At 39.8% G+C, this 5,118-nt stretch overlaps 1 pseudogene; it reads left to right on the top strand.

The window, feature by feature from the left end:
• The first annotated feature begins 1,800 nt into the window (after nucleotides 1-1,800).
• LOC127195324 (histone-binding protein RBBP7-like) lies at nucleotides 1,801-2,708 on the top strand (annotated as a pseudogene).
• Nucleotides 2,709-5,118: the final 2,410 nt, after the last annotated feature.

Genomic DNA, 5,118 nt, shown 5'->3' with positions numbered 1-5,118 from the left:
ATAATCAGATACTTGACATACTACAGTTCACAGACCCAAAGAAGCAAAGTACCAAGTGGTGCTCAAGGGAGGATGCATGAATCTCACAGGGAAAGGGAAACAGAACAGACAGAGGAAGTGTTTGAGGAGAAGGAACACGATAGGAGAGGGAGTGTTGGGGGAAATAAGGGTGGGGTCTGACATTGGGAGAGCTTCAGAGGCACAGGAGAACAGCAGGCTCACAGGAAAAAGGGGAACCATGGCCTGGGGCACCCTAAGACAGGCTGGAAACCTACAACACCCTAGACTGCTACTAGCGATGGATAGAGAGACTGAGGAGGACATCCTTTAACCATATATGTCTCCTGGTAGGGGGAGGTGAACACCGTCTTACCCACAAAAACTTCAACCCAAAATTTATCCTGCCTATAAGATATGCAGGTATTAAGGAAAGAACAGAGATTGAGGAAAGGCCCCACTAATGTCTGGCAACACCATGCAAGAGAGCCAACCCCTATTAAAGACACTCTGCTATGCTTGTAGAAGGGAGCCTAGCATAGCTGTCCTTTAAGAGTCCTTACCCAACAAGGCATGGAAACAGATGCTAAGCCTGAAAACCAAACATTGGGTGGAGTTCAGAGTGCCCTGTGGAAGAGGAAGAGGAAGGACAGAAGGACCCAGAGAGAACAATAGCTCCACAAGAGGACCCACAGAGTCAACTAACTTGGACCCAGGGGTGCTTTCAGAGACTGAAACACCAACCAAAGACCACCTATGATCTAGATGTAGGCTCCCTACACATATGTACCCAATGGATATCTTGGTCTTCATGTGGATCCCCTAGTAAGGATAACAGGGTGGTGCCTCTGACAAGGCATGCTTTTCTTTTTTGCATGCTTTCTGATCATTATCCTCTGGTGGGTCTCATTTGCCAAGCCACCATGGCAGAAGATGTGCTCAGTCTTGATATGCGTAGGTGGGAAGGGGCTCCCTTTTTCTGAGGGCTAAGGGAAGGGGCATACAGGAATGAGGGAGGGACAGTGGGACAGGGACGAGAGGAGGGATGAGGCTATGACTGGGATATAAAGTGGATGAATAATAAATTAATAAATTTTTAAAATGATCAAGGTGAACATATTTTTCACTGTTGAAAACATTCCTCTCAAATGATAAAATTGTATAGAAATAAAATATAAAAAGCAATTAATTATTAGTTCTTTTAACAAATAAAACTATTATATAATATGATATATTTTATTGTTATGAAGACATGGGTACTATTAAATGCAGTGGAATTAAAATTAAACTGTATTAAAATATACAAATATACACAACAAAGAGAAGACGGACTCAATCCTCCTCAGTACCTGCAAGTAGGGAGGAGGCAGGAGAGAGGGATTCAGCCTCTGTGTAGCACCCAGAGAAGCAGACCAAGCCCTGGATTTCCAAGGTAGAAGTGCATGGGAAATGTAGGAGCACCTGTGATCTGGCTGCTCTGCCTTAGCATGAGAAGTCCAAGGTGGTAGAGGGGCAAATGACCCAACACAAGATGGTGAGTAAAGAGATGTTTGAAGATATTGTGGAGGAGCATGCCATCAGCGAAGAGTATAAGACCTGGATGAAGAGTTCAATGGTTTTGTATGATCTAGTTATGATTCATGCTCTTCAGTAGCCCAGTCTTTACTCTTCAGTGACTTCCTGAAGTGACTAAACCTGAAGGAAAGGATTACGCCTTCCATTGGCTTGTTCTGGACACTAATACATCTGATGAGAAGAATGTAATCCTTATATTATATTAAGAGGTCACCAAAAGGTAAAGCTATGGTCCTTCCTAGATTACTAATTTTAGTGGACAGTCCCATAGTCCTTCTGATGACCATACTGCCTGCAGGACTAAACGAAGGCAAAGTTATGGATGCTAAATCAATCTTTATTGGCTACTCAGCTCTTGTAGATGTGGACTGGCATCTTCTGCCTGAGTCCTTACTTGGAACTGTTGCTGATAATCAGAAACTTATGATTTGGGGCACCAGATCCAATAGCACTTCTAAGCCAAGCCACTTAGTGGATGCACACACTGCTGAGGTCAACTGCCTCTCCTTCAACCCCTACAGTGGGTTTATTCTAGCAAATGGCTCTGCAGATAAGACTGTAGCTTTATGGGACCGTCGTGATCAAAACTAAAACTCCATACCTTTGAATTGTAAAGGATGGAAATTTTCAGGTCTACTGGTCTCCACATAAAGAAACTATTCTGAGCTGGGAGGTGGTAGCAGATGCCTTTAATCCCAGCACTTGAGAGGCAGTGGATCACTGTGAGTTTGAGGCCATTCTGGTCTACAAAGTTAGTCTAGGAGAGCCAAAGCTACACAGAGAAACTTTGTCTTGAAAAAACAAAAAAACAAACAAAACAGAAAGAAAGAAAGAAAGAAGGTAGGAAAAGAAACTGTTCTGGTTGAAGTGGTGCTGATTGCCTCCTGAATGTGTGGGATTTAAGAAATATTGGAGAAGAACAAGTAGCAGGAGATGCAGGAGATGGGCCTTCAGACCACCTCCAAGAAGAGCAAACAGCCAAGATTTCCCACGTCAGTTGGAACCCCAGTGAACCTTGAGTCATTTGGTCAGTATCTGAAGATAACATCATGCATATATGAGAGATAGCTGAAAGTATTTACAAGGATGAAGAGTCAGATGATACGACTTTGGGACTGGAGGGACAAGAATATTAAACTCAAAGTATTCGGTGTTTCTTTTGAATGTGTTGCTAAATGAATGCTTCATTCATCAGATTCTGGAAGGGCATTGTATAGTAGGAAATGTAAGCAGCATGGGTTATCATGTTCTTTACCCTCTGGTTCCTGCACTTTCAAGTGACCTGTGTGTTCTGTATCATATTGTAGTTATTAGGGAGGTAAAGGAATGTTGCTTAAGAAAGGACTTCACTTTGTTTTAAAACACGCGTTGCTGGTATTGCCTTTGATTCAGCTATTTGAAGTCCTTAATTTTTCAAACTTTAAATGCTTGCTGAAGTCCCCAAATATGCACAGATAACTTTTACACTTTTTCTTTCCAACATTTATTGATTGTGTTTTCAGAAATAAAGTTAAAAACAAAGCAAATATACAGAAAATATGTATACTTACCTTTGTATTGTCAAAAATTGTGCATTTGCAGATTATATATATATATATATATATATATATATATATATATATATAAAACACTTAAATTTGTGTTAGTACTAAATATACACATACTCATATACTATGTCATAAAAACCCTTTTATATACAGTGAAACCTATCACTCAACATATACACAGATTTTCAATAAATTTTTACATACACATAAATAAGAATCCAGAGATTGTTTTCAAGCTGTACAGAGAAATGGAAGTCTGGGTTTCTTTGTAAGTTCAGTTATGTAAATGTTTTTGTTGTAATCCCAAGTGTGGGATTTTAGTTTGGGCTTAGTTTGTCCACAGCTGAAAACTATCTTGTATGGGGCATGTTCATTGACAGGTGGAGTTAGTTGAATTCTGAGCAATCTAAGAGGTGTAAGAAAGTGAGTATATAGGCAGAAGGTGGCCGTTTGGAAGTGACCAGTGGAGGACTGCCTGCTGCATTTGCTCTTGAATGGCATTAACCCATAAAGAATCTGAGGACCCTACCCAGCTAGAGGAAGTAAAGAGGTCTATGTCCCCTTTTTTCCTGCTTCTAACCTTCTTTCTTTCCTACCAAAGGTTGGGGGGGGGGGTTGAAGGGCGGTAAAGGTGTATAAGAATGGTAAATATAGTAGGTTTGGAAAAATGTAAGCTTACTGTCCGGTGTGGGATTTTTTTTTCATAGTGATATTATTAAAAGAAAGTAATGCTGATCTCTATAAAGTTTTGCACACTACAAAGGTGTAATAGATGTAAACAGGATTTTGTTTTGATCCCAAGTATGGGATGTGAAATAGACTTGTATGAGGGTGTGCAGCGTTTGTTCAGTGGAAACAGACTTGTGAGAGGACACGTGGTGTTTGTTCACCAGAAAAGAAACTGCCTCTTGTGGAAGCACGGCCTTTGCCAACTGATGAACTGGTGCCCAAAACAAGATCCTGGGATTTTTGGTCTTGGCAACATTTCATATTATTTGGCTGTTCATAGATCCAAGACGCTTCTAGAGAGAAACGCTCCAGAGAATGCTTCAAGGTTCTGGATTCCAGGCCTGCTCCAGGTTCCAGCAGCCATGGTCACAGTCACTTGTGTTGAATTGCTGGTTTGCTGTTAAAAAGGTCTGTTGGAATCCTGCCATCTATGCCAGTGGACTCTCTCCAAGGAACTGCATCTAGAAAGGTCTACTCTCCTGTTCCCGTTAACTATTTTTCTCCCCTATCTAAGATAGGTGGGATGGAATGGAAGTATAAGCAATAAGGACCACCAAAAGAAGTATGTTTGACAAAGATCAAAGCCTACACAAAGTAGTAAATAACCACTTGTTTATATTTTATGCATATTTATATACTTGTATATAGTCATATAAATTAGCAAGTAATATAAAATGTTTACTCCTAAGAAATAATCAAATTTTATGATTTAGCAATTTAAAATTTGCTTTTTGGAAAGGGTCTAAATTATATCACCCTTCTGGATTTGTTCTTTGACAGAGCTTCAATTAGAAGCTCCAATTTTATATCATACAGAGCATCATGGGTAATATAACACGTATTTTAGTTGTGAGGTAAGAAAGTAGAGAGCCTAGAGAAACACATGGTGATTAATATGTGAAATGATCTAACTGGCAGAGAAACCCTGGAAAGTCCTTTCCCACCTATATTCCATACAACAAATGAGCATGCCTAAAACTCTTTCTGGAGAAAGACTGGAAGTCATTCCTCACCCGGGTTTAGTCTAATGAAGCTGAATCCAAGACATAAAAGAGATTTTTTTTTTAACATTTCAAGGTTTTGCAATTTCTTCCCTTGTATACACTTATGTTTCCTAAAATATTTAATTTCTTCATTAAAAATGTGAATATATATGAGTCCAATTTTTCTGTGATTCTTATTTCATGCCACTTTATTGCTAGAAGTAACGTCCAGAACTGAGTCTCATTTTACACAAAATTGGCTTCTTGCTGTGTACTCGGCATCCAGA

The sequence above is a fragment of the Acomys russatus genome, chromosome 11 (assembly GCF_903995435.1).
Source record: "Acomys russatus chromosome 11, mAcoRus1.1, whole genome shotgun sequence".
Classification (NCBI taxonomy): domain Eukaryota; kingdom Metazoa; phylum Chordata; class Mammalia; order Rodentia; family Muridae; genus Acomys; species Acomys russatus.
The sequence above is the reverse complement of the archived record's forward strand: the minus strand, read 5'-3'. Positions and strand labels throughout refer to the sequence as shown.